This window comes from Rattus norvegicus, chromosome 2 (genome assembly GCF_021556685.1).
Source record: "Rattus norvegicus strain SHRSP/BbbUtx chromosome 2, alternate assembly SHRSP_T2T, whole genome shotgun sequence".
Classification (NCBI taxonomy): Eukaryota; Metazoa; Chordata; class Mammalia; order Rodentia; family Muridae; genus Rattus; species Rattus norvegicus.
The window spans coordinates 197,290,857-197,306,779 of NC_141535.1; the positions used below are offsets into that span (position 1 = coordinate 197,290,857).

A 15,923-nucleotide genomic window follows, 5' to 3' on the forward strand; every position below is an offset into this window, starting at 1 on the left:
GAATCCTCTCATCTCTGTTTCTATTGGCTGCTTCTAGACAAAATACCAAAGGCATTGGCTTCAGAGTGAATGAATATACAATGTAATCAAACAAACACACACGCACGCACATTCAGTAGCCAATTGGAGTCTCATGGGTCAATCTGGAACTTTTCTTGCTACCTTGGGGGATCTTATGTTCTGTGTAGTCCTGGCTGTCCTACAACTCATTCTGTAGATCTCAAACTCACAGACATCCTCCTGCCTCTGCCTCCCAAGTGCTGGGATTAAAGGTGTGCCACCACCTCCCAGCCATGTTTTTCGTTCTTAAACCAAATGCATCTTAGGTCAGTCCTAGATCGGGGACTTTGTAGAAGAGAAAGGCAGTCCCCAAGAAAGTGGGAGACTCATTCTTCTTTTTCCTCCATAGGAAAAGCAAGCATCAGTTCTGCTGAGAATGTCTTTTAAAGCTTCTAACTCTGTTCTAGACAGGACGTGTAGGTAGGGAGATGACCAGACATCTCCAAACAAAAGAAAGAACCCCTGAAGTCTACTCAGCAGCGACCCCAGCTTGGGAACAGGCCGAAGTCATAAATAATACCAGTGAGTCAAGGTCTCTCTGTCGGAGTCATCCAGGAGTTATTGTAAATGATCACACCACTCGCCTCACACAAGCCTGGTTCTTGTTCAGCTTCCCCTTCCAGAGACCTGAAAGTTGGAATTGGGTCCATTGAAAGCTGGGTTGTGGGGTCAGTCATACAGGATGTAGCCATCTTCTTACACACACACACACACACACACACACACACACACACACACACACCATACTCAGGAGCACAGCAGAGGTGGGGGGGGGTCATCTCTGGCTGAGATCCATAAGTGAAGAGGTGGGAACTTAACATCTGGGCAGCACCTTCTATGTCTAGCACTGGTCATAAAGTAAGAAAAATGGTACCAAGGGCATCCTCCTTAACGACTTTGAAAACAGATGTTCCATGATGCAGTGACTTGCCCAAGGTCACCGTGTTGGCACATGATGAAACACTAGGCCAAACTGTGACCACAAACATGGGACCCCCTCTGCAGCCTGGTCCTACTACTTGCCATCCCCATTGAGACAGAGGTAAACAGGCCCTAGTTAACAGCAGGCAAGCTGAGTTCTACTCTGAAGACTTGCCTACCCCTACACTACTTGGAGCTCAGACCATTCCAGCTCACGAGTCCTGCTAAAGAACTCTGAGGAACTCACAAACAGCTGACACACGACTCGGTGTGACTCAGGCTAAGCCAACTCCAATCAGAGCTGGTGGGCACGATTCCCCTCCTGCACTGAGTCACCGTAGACTAAGCTGCAGAAATTCTCTATTCAACTCCACCACCTACTTAGCCACAGCTGCTCCATTAGAGGAAAAGGGAACTCGGGAGCTACAACCTCTGATGGCCTTACCCACAGCCAAGGGCAACCAGGTGTGACCTGAAAGTCCTTCTCTCCCAAGAGATGGACCTAACTTGCTGGGCATGGTATAACGTGAGAACTGTGGGAGACACAAGATGTTTAAGCTCTACATAGTCTGAATGCCACCAAAGGAGATGCTAAAGTTTTGGTATGATTTTCATAGAGCCGTTTCAGGGTTTTCTCAGTCCCTGGCAGTTTTTGTTGAAAGGACAATGACACACTTTATTTTTCATCCCCATCCAACCCAACCCAATCCAACCTGCCTCTTGTTCACAACTAAACTGCCTTCCATAGTCGCTCTACTTAGACATTTCCTAATTCACATGTCCCATTAAACTATTTCCAAAGAGGGTGGTAGTAAAGGAGAGAGGGAGAGACGGGAGGAGGGAGGAAAGGTGAACGGGCGGGGAGGGAAATTTTCAAAGAATAAAGCCCACTTGACAGTAACTGGGTCTGTCTGTCTGAGTAGCCTCAGAACTGAACTTAACCCCCTGATAGAGCTGTTGGGGCTTTAAGGAGGAAAAAGCATCGGGCTTCCTTCCAAGGCGGCCGCGCCCCTGGGGGAGCAGTCTTGATTTACTGCGAACATCCCTTCAAGAGCCCTGTCTGCACAGGTATAAATGTGGCGGAGGCCTCTCTCCAGACAGCTGGCTCCTCTAGACTGTGGCTCCTATTGCACGTCTCCTATCTCTGCCTCTCGGTCCCCAGATGCGCTCCCCTCGAGGGAGGAAGGGCTCTTCTACTCTAGCCCCAAATTCACTGAGGAGCAGCCCCAGAGCTGGGAATTAAATATTCATCTCAGGCGAGAACGTTCTGCTTCACTAGCCAATGTTACCGTCAAGGTCACGGGCCAATGGCCGAGTGTCTGAGGCTGGGGTCTCCAGCAGCGCCGGAGCCTCCCTGTGGGGCTGTGCCCTGGGCGCGCTCCAGGTAGAGGGACCCACCGAGTTGGCCTCGCTGGTCCTCCGTCCGTGCTCTCCTCTGCAGCTGTCCTGTTACCTTCAGAGTTCTGGGGCATCCTGAGCTCCAGAAGCTGAAGCTCAAGTCCAACCTGTGCAGGAGATGCTGTGCACCCTTGACGCGCCAGAACGTCGGCCGCCCGGGCCTCCGTCGCCAGGCAACGGTGGCTGGAGCGGCGGAAGGAGCCCCGCGCCAGCACAGGGTCCTGTAGACCCGGAGGAAGCGCCGCCTTGCACGGGTGTCCTCTGGCCTTCCAGGCTGGGGCGGGGCCACTGCAAGCAAAGTTGCAGTGGCTGTCCCGGGGATGCCATTTGGGGAACAAACAGCGACTCACCTGTCCCGCGTGGGCCGTCGCGCGGACTCGGCCCCTGGATTCCCGCCGAGCGGCCGTGGTCCCCAACGGCTCGCGGGTGCACCGTCCTTCCAGAGGGCAACTGGAGTCAAGCGGCAACAGGCCCCAGCCGGGGCTTGCGGGACCCGGAGCTGCGCGCGCCGGCGCACGCGACTCAACTGGCTCGTCGCTTCCCCTGTTGCCGCCAGTCCCAACCCAACTCCCGCCTTCTGCCCGCTCTGGGCTCTAGGGAGCCGCCCGGGTACAGATCCCGGAGGGAGCGCGTGGCTGCGAAGGCCCCAGCCGAGTGCCGCTGTCCCCGCGCCCGGTCCGCGTCGGCTCTGCGGAGCGGAACGGAGCTGGGCGGAGCGCAGCGCACGCTGTTCCCTCGCTTTCCGAAAGGCCACCCTGGCGGCGGGGCGCCGTGACGCAGGCCTGACTCACGCGCGGGCCCGCGTCAATGCGAGGCTCCCCGGCTGCGTGAGAGGCTCTGATGGCGGACACAAGCGGAGGGGTGGGCAGGGAGCAGGAGAGGGGTTGTCGAAAGAAGCCGCTTGAGAACTGAGTGTTCTTATTAGGCCATCTGCTCTCAGGAAAATGGACCGCCATGGCTAAAGGCCTCCTGAACTGGGACCTCACCTGTCTTTACAGACTCACCTTCTTTGAACTCTCAGGATTCCAACCCCACTCAGTGGTTATTCTTTTTCCACCCTACATGGATGTTGCCTCAATTCCCACTTTTGGCTGCCCTTTTCCCCTGGCATTCTTCCATCTTACCACCCTACAAGGCCAGCCCCTATAATACTACTCAGTTTCCCAGAACCCTGACAGATAAGTCGAGTGAGGGCAGTAAGAGAGAGGGAAATTGTGACTGGGTACCAAACAGGTGTTGAAGGATGCTGGCCCCAAAGGATACGTAGACAAAAGGAGGAAAGGCAGCCGGCCATGGTGGAGGGAACAGTGCAAATGTATGTATTTGCTCAGGGCACATGCACAAGTGCAGACTATGTACATACAGGTGGTTGCCTGAGCTGAAACAGAACTAGAGAGTGACAAGAGGTGACAGGACCAGTCTGGCTGGAAGTGCTGTTTGGGGAGTCAGAAATAATTATCTCCGCTCTAGGGGACTTTTGATATACCTAAACAGGTACCTGTTTGGAAACGATGGAGGAAGTGAGTTCGTCTTAACTATCCTAGTGGAAGTCGATGAAGACCAGAAGCGAGTACCGGGATACTGTGTACCTCAGTCTAACTAGCTGGCCTGCCACAGTTTTGTGGGTGACGACTGAAGACACAGAAGCCCAGGGCCAGAAACAAAGGACTTGTATTACAAGTGAAGATCAGTTTCTCTTAATTCTCAAGTCCTATGAGAGGGCTTCTAGTTTAGGGAAGCCTAGCTGTTTTAAAATGGACGACAAGAAAACCTGCAGGTGATTTGCCCGGACAGGATTTTTATCACAATGAACAGCAAACAAAACTGCCTTCCACTATCTGTTTTCCAAAGCTGTTCACTATGCAAAGATCCACCAGTTCACTGTGCAGAGATCCTCCAGACCTTATTGTAACAAAAAGCCATCAGCTCCTTGGCCATGAGACATCTAGAAATGCAAGGTACCCATTGAGAATGATCTCTCCCAATAGGTGGTTCTTTTGGTCAACGAGTATTTAGCAAGCTGATTGTTTGCTGGGCACTGTTGAAGTCCTGTGGACATTACAGGGAAGACCCCTCATGACTTCTGCCCTCGCAGAACTTATGTTCTGATGGAGCCAAGCAGGAAATGACAGGGATGGAGGTACATGGAAGAAAGAAGCTAGTGGTGTAAGAGATGTGGGGGAGGTGAACACAGTGTGACAACTGAGGTGCAGAGAGGTGGTGTGAGAGGAAGGACAACCTCAGGTAAAGGTGGTTTTAAGGAAAGGGGTCCTAGAGTTGGTGACTGTAAAGAACTTCTGTGCCTCATGAACCTAAGTTTTTATCCAGACTTCGTTACTTACATACCCTGAGTAAGATCTATAACCTAGTGAGCCCCAGTTTCCACATCTGTAAATGGTACATACTATAAGAAAACACATATCCTATGCAGTTGTTATGATCACATAAGATGCTTATTTTAAATTATCTGATAGCGCTTGATAAATGACAGTTACTGAGTTATTGTATTTGTCACTAAACCAAAAAAAAAAAAAAATAGTGGATTTGGGAAGAAGGCAATGAGATCCTGGCTTTGAGGCATACTGAGAAAGCATACCTATCAGGTAGAAGTCCCTTGTCTCTTCATATCCACTTGCCGACAACACTAATCCCGAGTAAACTCAATACTTGGTTTCTTCACGCACAGTTCTCCGGGGTGGAAAAAGAGCCACTGTATGGAACCATCTCCCTCTGCCTGCATGGTGACCAGCCTTGAGATGGGCTTCTTGATTCCCAGTACGTCCATGTGGCTTTATGGTCCATCAGTTCCTCTCTCCAATTAAGGCCTCTCCAACTTTCTATTCTCCTAACCACATTTGTACCTACCCATTGCCTCCCTGGTCTTTCAGAAACCTCCTCAGAAGCTCCCCCACCTGGAGCAGTTGCACTGCCCCTCCTGCACCCACCTGAGCAGCTGCACTCTTTTCTTCTCTCCCATCCCTGAGAGAGCAGGGGAGCCTTCCCTGCTGTCAGAATCCAGGCCCTACTTAGCTCTTGGTCCTGTAGCTTCTTGACAGCCTGAGTCAACCTTAGGTATCCTAGACTCTCCTGGTTCATCAACCTCTCCCTTGCTACTGTGCCTTTCTTGGCAGCTCTTAAACATGTTCAAATATCTCCTTTAAAAAGTGACTCAAACTTCCTTCTTCCAAGTTCTCTGTCCCTATTTCTCCTCTTCCCCTCACCCCTTAGCCAATTCTACTCTATCCTGAAGTCAAGATGGATCTCATCAATGACCTCTGACTGACTAAATCTGCAGGACATTTTCCAGTCCTCATTTTATTTACCTTTCTCTAGTCCTTTCTTGGACCCCTTTCCTTCATTAAGTCTCACTCCTTACATCCCTCTGCCCTCTGGTCACCCCCAGTTCTCCTGCTGACCTTTATATACTGACTTCTTGGAGTCCAGTCCTTTTGTCATTCTGGGTTGTTTCCTAAACCATCTTCACTATTGCCAATATCTTCATTCTGGAGTCTCCTGGGCTATGCACACTCAATTCCCTGCTCTACATTTCCAGGCAGATCTCCTTACTCAGAGACCCCTGTCTCCTGCAAAACAGTCAATGTTGTGCTTACTGCTCCACATCCAAGTCTCCCTTCCAGAAACCCATTTGTCACCTTGCAACCTACCTCCTTCTCATCCCTTCATGTTATCCACATTAAATCCCAGAAGTCTTAGCTACCAACAGCCTCTAGAGTGGCCGCTTCTCTTTAATTCTTCTGTCACGATCTTGGTCTCAACTATAACCATCACTTGTCTGGACACTCATAATCTCCTAACTGAAATTCAGGATTCACCCCTGTTCTCCATACAAGAGGAGTCTTTTAGAAGGGAAACTGTAATGGCACCGCTCTCAAGCCCACAGTACCTCGAAGCCCTTTCTTGTCTCCAGTCTCATCTATCACTCCTCCCTCCCTGGCTTGCCTGCTGCCCACTTGCTCCAGCAGCCTTCCCTCTGCGCTTCCCACTCTTCCCACGCTTTCCTGGCTCAAACTTCAGGCCCATCTGCCGCTCCCTCCTTCGCTTGTTTCCTGTCCACTCATACAACAGAATCCTCCATATCGTTCTGACCATGGAGGAGAGTGATGTTAACCCTTCACGTGGATATATTCCCCTTTGTAACCTTCTTCTCAACAGTAATTAGGTATTTAAAGATGTGACCGGCTATTTGAGGATGGTCTCCTTGACTGACGTGGAAACTCCATGAAGGCAGAGATCGTGTCTATCCTCAACACACAATGGGCCCTCTACAAATATTAACCAAAAGGATGGAAAAGAGTAGTTAGAGTATGAGTGAGTATGCCAGGAGAGCAGGCTGGATTCAAATCCATAAGTCCTAACCACAGAAGACATGGCTGAGGCTATCCAGAGGAAGAGTGGAGATGGCCTGGAGAGAGTCCCAGATGGAGGACTGACTGGTGGGAGGACTAACTTCTAAGACAGGTAGAAGGAGGGTCAGAAAAGAAGACATGGAGGCAAGAATCGGGAGCACAGAAGTCTCTAGAAGGAAAGCCAATCCACAGTGTCAAAACTGCAATGAGTCAGGATGAAGCTTGAAAGGCATCACTGGTGGGCGGGCTCATGAGGTGACAGGAAGTTGCAGTTCATGTGCTGAGGTGGAAATGGGACATAGACTTGAACCGTGTAGTCTTCTTGAGATCTTCAGACCCTAGTGGCCATCTCTCCTCTGAACATCCTGAATGAAAAGTCTTCCTTTTACATAACACATAGCATAATATGAAAATTACAGTGTGGTACTTTGGAGGTGGTATGACTAGTACCTTCGTCTTACTAATGGGGGAGCTAAGACTTAGTGTGGTTAGTCAATCCACCCAAGCCATACAGAGAGCTCATCCCATGTTTAAAGCCTTTGATCTCATTCTTGATATTTAGGGACTTGTGATGTGGGTCCCCTTTCATATATGTAACTTCTGAGTATGTTGAACACATAGTACTAAGATAATAATATATTCTGAGTGACATAGTGAGTGATTAGGTATTTCCCTAATGTGGGTGTTCTAAAATATGGCTCCTGACTCCTTTGACAATACTTTCTTCAAGAGGTGAAGTCTTCATCTCCTCCCTTTGAATCTGGGCTCCATGACTGCTTAAACAAGAGAAGTGATCTCATGCCTATTTCTGGATATAGGCTATAAGAAAGCAGTTGTGCCATTATCTCTGTCCTGGAATCTTGTTCTAGGACTAACCACCATCCTAAGAGGAAGCCCATGCAGAGAGGCCTACTTATTGAGAAGCCCCCCAGATGCCATCCCTCACCAGGCTCTTGACCTAAAACTATCTACAGCCTGTCAGCCAAGTGAGCAGGCCATCCTAGAAGCAGATATTCCAGACTCTAGCAAGATTCTGGTGTCTCTTCTGCACAGAGCATAGGCAACTGCCCAGAAAAGCTATTGCAAGACACCTGGTCCACAGAACTCAGGAGACAGAGAAGTCTGATGCTTTGAGCCATGGGATTTATTTATTTGTTCAATCACTTATTTATTTGCTCATTCATTCACTCATTATCAAATTTTATGCTTATGGGTGTTTTGTCTATATGTTTGTCTGTGCACCACATGCATGCCTGGTGCCCACAGAGGCCAATAGAGAGCATAGGATCCCCTAGAACTGCAGCGACAGACACTTGTGAGCTGCTATAGGGATGCTAGGAATCAAGCCCAAGTCCTTTGGAGGGCAGTCAGTTCTCCTAACCACTGAAGAGTCTCTCTAGACCCTAAGCCATTACACTTGCAGAAAATTTCTTATGAAACAATTTTAAAAAATACAGAAGAGGCATATAATCATCAATATGAATAGATATTGACCACTCATCATCTACCTGCTACCCTCACTTTTGAGAATTCTCTCACCTTTGGCTTAGTAAATTGTGCCTCTTCCAATGGCTACCATGGGAACCCCATCCCTCCAGATTGTATTTAGTTGGCAAGGATTAGCAAATCTCACCCAATTCGTGTTTAAAGATCTAAAACACAGCTGATAAGGAGATCTCCTTTGTTACTATGTGGTTGAGCCTATAAAATAAACACCGTGCTTCTAAAATGAAATGATGATTACCCTTCTGTGGCTTCAGATGATAGAGCCAATCTTTGTGGCTATGTGACATTTCACCTGAGGAAAGGGCAAATGTCATCATTCCCTGGGGATCTAGGAACCGGGACCTGAAACACTAGCTCCACGCATCCCTCAGGCTCACACCTGAAGCACCTTTGTCTCCTTAATTCCCTGTCTTCGCCCAGCCTTAGCCACTCTCCCTCATGACGTGCAACAATGCCTAATGGACTTGGATTCACCCTCTCACGAATGAATCAAATGGAATCCACAGAAGAGATGGAGCAAGTTTTTCAGCCTAGGGGGGAAAAAAGAAGAGACATTGGGTCTCAGTTCTCAGAGTCCAGGGGACAGTGGGGGGTGGATCAGCACACAGTACAGACTAGAAAACTTGGCCCCATAGCAAGGGGAGCAGCCTATAGCCTCAGCAACTCAGGAGGCTAGGACAGGAGGAGTAATAAACCCAGAAGACAGAGAGCAGCAGGGGAAACAGAACGAGGTTGAGACCCTATTTCAAGAAGAAACAAACAAAACACAGCATCATCTTGGCTCCTGGAGTCAGAGGCAAGTGTTTGTGGTATCACTTTATTTACAGGACTCAGGTCTCCTTGCTCATGAAATGGTGATAACAGTTAACTTGATCCCCTCCGTAGCAAGCTGAGATGCCAATGGGATTTTCCCCAAGCAACACATTTCTAACAGCAGTGGGTGCACATGGAGGCTTTCATCAACACGAGATGCTGCGGCTACAGTGACAGAGATGAGATGGAAGTGAGGATGTGTACAGTGAGAACATAGCAGGGCCCAGAAATGACGATGCTCTTCGTCCTGTAACCCTGTGTAGATGGAATAGAACTCTGGAAGGGGAGAGGGCTTGACCTGTACACCAGAGTGTTCTGAAGGTTGCCTAACCATAGCAGAAAGGAGAAGAGACTTCCACAAGCATAGGGTAGCTCCTTCTCACACAGCGCTTGGGACCAACCTTGGGGATGGCAGTTCTTCCTATGGCTCAACACCCACCTTCTCCTGTTGTCACACAGTGCTCTGGTTTTCAAAAACAAATAAACTCCATGTGAGAAAAACCTCTCTGTCTGGCACTGGGCTCAGTTCCTGGCAAAGGAATGGCTTATACAATCAGTTGTGAACAATGTGGAGGTGGTTAGGGTGCACCCAGCTTCTCTCTGTATAGGTCAGTAAAAGTCCCCAAGCAGCCCATGTGGTGAGAAGACAATGGTGAACTTCACCTAGATACAGAAGAAGCAATGCTTCCAAAGGCGGGCAGTAGGGTACTTGTCGGCACCAGGTAGTCAGGAGCAGGGTTCCATTCGACTCTTGTTCTGAGTACTAATTTTTAGAAGGGCACCAAATTGACTCATTTTCACTCCCCTCCCACTGGTACATCTTGTTTTCATCATTATTGATATAAAAATCACCCTTACATGTTTTCCTTTTTCCTACTTTTTAAGGTGGAACCTAGAAGTGGAAATTGAGATTTTGTTTTTTCTCAGAAATCATGGAACTTCTTAAGGATGCTTGGCTTGCCATCTCTCAAGCAAGCATAGATAGATAGGCTATCTCCATAGCTCCGGATCTTCTAAGATTAGAGTCAATAGCAGTCTGGGAGTCTTAACTTATATCAAGATAAAGAACAAAATGACTGTGTGAAATGGCTGCTAAAACAATGGCAAGCTACCTGTCAGCATCACAAATATCTGAGATAATTAATTTGTAAAGACAAAAACCTCTGTTTTGGCTCAGTTATAGAGGTTCTTACCCATGATCCATTGGCCTCATTGCCTTGTACCTATCGTATGACATCTAGGCAGGAACATGTGGTAGAGTAGAACCATGTACCTCATGGTGTGTGGAGGAGGGGAGCCTAGGTAGGGTCACACAGATCTCCCAAAGGACACACCCAAATGATCTGGATTCTTCAACTAGGCCACATCTCACAATTTCTATCACTGTCCACTTGTGACAAGCTTGGGACCAGGTCTTTAAACCATGGGCTTTGGATCAGGGGACATTCTAGATGCAAACTACAGCACATAGCTAATTAAGGGTGAGCCTCATTAGCAGAATTACAGTTTTCAGGTAGAGGTTGAGGTGGAACAAACCCTCGTAGGTGCACCTCTATTGGAGTAAGCACAGATGAACCCATTAAAAAACTTACTTTGTCCTTGAGCTTGAAGGCAGGTCTGTGTCTATCTAGACTCCTGAACTTAAGGGACAAGCAAGAGATAAAGCTGTAAGACGAGTTCAGTCCTTACATAGAAACATGATGTGTTAGGCCTAGAAGCGTCGACTTTTAGTAGGAAGATAGTTCAGTGAGTCTGAGATCTTGCTGCACAATAAGGAGAACTTGAGTTTAAATCCTTAGCACCCATATAAAATATGTAACTGTATTATACATACATGCCTATAATCCTGGAGCTGTGGGGATGGAGACCAAAGGATTGCTGCTGTTGGCCATTAGCTTAGCTCCAGGTTCAATAAGATGCCCTATCTCAAAGAAACACAGAAGAGATTGATATAACACTATACCCAACCTTCTCCTCTGGCCTCTGTATGACCATTCCAGCACATACACATGAGCATATATCCCATACACATACACCACACATGTGTTCATTCACATACACACACACACACACACACACACACACACACACACACACACACAAAGAAAAAATCTACTTATACCAAAAGATAACAGTGAGCTATTAAAAGTTTAAGAGCATGGAAAAGGCATCATGGAAATTACTTAAGTAGGCTTAGTTGGAAGGTGGTAACCACAGAGAACTTCAAAAATACCCTATGAGATCTCAATTTCTAGTCCCAGAGTCTACTCATGGTAGCTTCTAGAAAGTTCATCATTGTTGGCTTTCTATGTTTCATGACAGACTCACTATGGGGCCTGAGAAAGATTCCTAAAGCCATTGGACTTTGGTGACAAACAGGCCTGGGGCAAATGGCAGAGAAATGGGGCAGCATTGAGAACAGAGAAAGACGGTGGGTGATGACACACGGAGGACTAATGGAGGCTCTACTTCCTGCCTGCCACTTCGAATCCCTCTGCCCATGACTCAGAGGAACCTATGAATGGCTTTGTTCCTTATCTCCCATGGCAACAGGAGGCCATTGTGCTGGTGGTAATGGAGACTATGAATGCACAGGTCTTCACAGGATGTGTGGCCTGATTCCTGTGTGCCTTGGAACTCAATGGCAGAAAACAAGGCTCCCAGAGAACATGATTCCAGAGAGTTCCTTCAGAACACAGTGGGCATCCCAGCTCAACGTGCCACTGTCAAAGTCCAAAACCCTAGAGCAGACATTTAGAAACAAATATTCTAGGGCCCTTTGCTCCTGGAAAGTTTCTGATGCCCTCTCTCTTCCCCTAGATTGTGAGGCATGGCTGGATAAAGTGATGTTCTGATGCTGGGCAATGATTGTTTGGTGTCTATGACCTTCAGATTCCACCTGAAAGAAAGAGAAAATGGAAATCAGGTGGGGTGGTTGCTCACTGCGTAAGAACACTTGCTATGAAAGCAAAGGCCTGCGTTCCACAGCACCCACGGAAATGCTAAGCATGTGTGCACCTGTAACTCCAGAGCCAGGGCTAGAGGAACAGGAAACTGGAGGATGGCTGGCACTTAGACAAAAAACAGGGTGAAAAAAATGGTGATCTCCAAGTTCTCAAGGGATTAAGGTAGAAAGTGACAGGACACTCCATGCTCTGCTCTGTCCTCTGCACACTCAGGGGAGGGAGGGAGGAAGAGAAAGAGAGAGAGAGAGAGACAGACAGAGAGACAGACAGATAGACAGAGAGACAGACAGACAGAGAGACAGAGACAGAGAGGGAGAGACAGAGACGCAGAGACACAGTGCACACACAAAAATGGGGAAAGAAATGGAAATAATAATCTGTTCTCTGATCTCACCTGGATGCAGTTAGGATTAGGGATGATAAAGGTTTATGAATTGCTGCTGTCAGCTAGTACTGCTCTAGGTAATTTAACTTGAATGTTATCAACTCAGTGAATCATTAAATCGCCATTTACTACAAGAGTTTTAAAATATATGGTACATGATACTCCGAAAGCTAAAAGTTTCATTTGAAAAGTAACTTATAACTGAGAGATTTAACATGAACAATTCAGCAGCATTTGGTTACAAAAATTAGCAAACTGCAAGTCTATAACCTTTAGATACACAACCACCAGGCAGAGAGCTTAAAGAAATAATTCTGCTACCATAGCAACAACAATTAAAAATAAAATAAGAATATAAATTGAAAGATATGTAGGAAATCAATATGAAAAAGCATCCAGATAAAACTGAGAGATTTGGCCATTAAGACCACTGGTTCCTCTTCTAGAGGACCCAGGTTCAATTCCCAGCACCTACACAGCAGCTCACAAAGGGTTTGCCTTAGACCTGAAACAATTTCTTTTCCGTCTCTGTAGCTCCAGTTCCAAGAGATCTGACACAGACACGCATGCAGGCAGAACAGCCATACATGCAAGATAAAAATAAATAAATCATTTTTTAAGAACCCGAGAGAGTCAAAAGATGGCTTGAATGTAAAGAAGGAAATGGCTGGGTGGTTGAAGGTCCAAATCTATAAGCTCAGCACCTGAAGAGCTGCTACGGAAGCGTTCACAGTATGAGGTCAGCCCCCACTACATATTGAGAGTGTCTCAAAAACAAAAGCGACGGCAAAAGACAATTGTCTTTAGAAGGGTTATTTCTGGAAGATAAACCTAATAGGCATGTTTATTCCCTCTGAAGTAATTGATTTAAAAACAACTACAATAAAAACAGTATTTTTTTCTAGAAGAGCTGATTCTGAGGTTCAGAGAGAAAAAGAAAGAAGCAAAATTATCTAGGTAAATTATGAAAGTGAGATTTGTGAAGAATTAGTCCACGGATAAGAGCATGTTCTAACTGCAAAATGAGTGTAGTTGTCATCAGAAGAAACGCAGGAGACAGAGAGGAAGCTCTGAAAATCTCAGGTAAAAAGGTTTAGCTATAGTAAAGACTGTATTTAAAATGGGTAGAAATAGATGTTTTAATAAATTATATTGGTTTGGCCATCTGAAGCAAAAATAAATCTGAATCCTTACCTTGCTCCTTACATCAACATAAATTATAGATAGATCAATATTGATGAATGCAAAAACTTAAGCCACAGGAGCATATCGTGAGCAGGACCTAGAGGGATATTTATAGCCTCAAACAGATCTATTAGTAAAGAAGAAAGGCTGAAAATCAATGAACCAAGCAAGCATTTCAAACCTTGGGAAAAGAACTACGAAGCAGACACAAACAAACAAAAGGAAGGCAAGCTGGAGGCTGCAGAGAAGGGGAAGGCATAGACAAGCCACGGTACAGCAGGTTACCAGACGTTTATTCTTTGAAACATGGCACCCCAAACCCATGAACCCAGAACTAGGGAGGCTGAGGCAGGATTGTGAGTTCCAGGCCACTGAAAGAAAGAGAGCATGTGAGCCAGAGAGAGAGCCAGGGATTGGTAGGTTAGTTGGTTGGTTGGTTGGTTGGTTGATTGGTTGGTTGGTTGGTTGGCTGGTTGGTTGGTTAACTGAATGACTACATGGTCTCTAAATATCAGCAGGGAAATACTAAATGTACTGTTATATAAAGAAGAATGGATTGGGGAAATCCTACAAGTGGAAATATAACTAGCTATTACACTTTTTACAAGTATAAACAGATGCTCATCCCATGTGTAATAGAAATGCAAACTGGAAAACAATAGGACACCACTTGCTCTATTATGACGGCAAATAATGAAACATGAGAAAGGGGTTGAGGGCAACACATGTTGCTAGCAGCAGAGTTAAATGGTACAGTGTTGGTGGAAGAGGATTAGGTGGTAGTTACTAAAATTCCAATGCCACATATCTGTTAACCACTATGCCATAATGGTTATGCATATATGGCCATGTCTATAAAAATTAGGAAAACACACACTCATTTGGAGTGTGTTTTCTTAAAGGCACCATTTGAAGATACTTCTTGAGCAGTGTCTGTGATAGAAAAAAAGAAGAAACTGCCTCACTGTCTATCAGCAAGCAGAGGTTTAAATCATTTATGGTACCTTCATGTGGTGACATTCTTAGTAGCCATTAAAATGAACAGGGCTGCTCTATATGTTATGACCTAGAAATGTCTCCAAGATGGGCTGCTAAATGCAGAAAAGACGGAGAGGGTGTGACAGTGTGTGTATGATTATAGAGCCAGAGTTACCCCTGGAATGATACAGGAGAGATTGATAATCATGTCTCCTCTGTGATAAGGTGTTACAGGGGCTGGGGCAAGTGTGAGATAAAGATTTGCTTTCTAATGCGTGTTCCAACACTCACCACCATTTTCCACAGGTCCCAGTGGGCTTCTGTATGCATGTATGATCCAGAGGAACTAACCTCTAAACCAGCCATGGTGACTTCCCTTGCAGACACAGAGAAGGACAGCTGGTTGGAGCTCCCTGAAAAGGGAACTGGATGGACTTTGACTTTGAATTTCCATTTGTTCCTGTGTTGCCTGTTCATTTAAATAACAAAACTCACTTTCTCAAGCCCCTGCATGATCTTCCTTTCTGCCAAATCTCTCCTTAGTTCTTGTTCTGGGTCAGCCACCACCACTGGGCACACCCTCTGCCACACTTCGACAAGGCAGAGTGAGCAGAGTGCAAGCTTGGGACAGCTGGGTTGTGTTTCTGAGCTTCCCATCTTTGTCTGCACAGTGGGGCTAACGGAGGCCTCTGTGGCAAAGGAGGCGGTGAGGATTAAATAAGGAAATACATACAACTTTCATTTGGTAAGCAACAATTACTGCTTACAGCTTTTCTGGAAACAGTTATAATGTCAGGGGGGCGAGAGGGAATTGAACCTCATGGATGAATTCAAGGGTGATACTCCCTCCCTTTCTCAGTTGCCTCCAAACTTCTCAGGAAGAGAAACAGCAGGCAATATTTTCTAATATCTATCAAGAGCAACAAGGACATTGCTCCTCTCTGTACTCGAGGAGGACAAGGGAAGCTATTCCAACTGCCTGCGTAGCCAACAAACATCCCAAGGCCCAGACTTCAGCCTGTAGATGCACTGTCATTTAATGTAAATAACGCTCAGTAGGAGCCAGGAGGGGCTGGGAAGACCCGCGCCAGGTAATTCTGGGAAGGGGAGGGTGATGCCTGCTCCACCAGGCACAGGAGAAATTAAAGTACAAACCCCGCCTCCCCTCAGCGCGATGAAGGCAGGGAGGTTTCAGGACCAGCTTCAAATATAGACCTGCTTCCATAAAAGCATCAGCAGCTGCTTCTATAAATACCTCAGCCAGTTTTCCGGGGTTCTCATGTGACTTTGATGCCAACCTCAGCTGCGGGGATCCGTCACCATGGCGACTGGCCCCGTGACCAG

The 15,923-nt window shown here is 46.7% G+C and overlaps 1 protein-coding gene across 3 annotated transcripts in view; it reads right to left on the reverse strand.

Moving 5' to 3' along the window:
* Slc6a17 (solute carrier family 6 member 17) overlaps positions 1 to 3,103 on the reverse strand; it is a 48,289-nt gene extending 45,186 nt beyond the window's left edge. Inside the window, 1 exon segment of one of the 3 annotated variants that reach the window (NM_001033079.2) lies at positions 2,730 to 3,103. The gene's annotated coding sequence lies outside the window, so the exon portion shown is untranslated. 3 annotated transcript variants of the gene reach the window in all.
* Between the last annotated feature and the right edge of the window lie 12,820 nt (positions 3,104 to 15,923).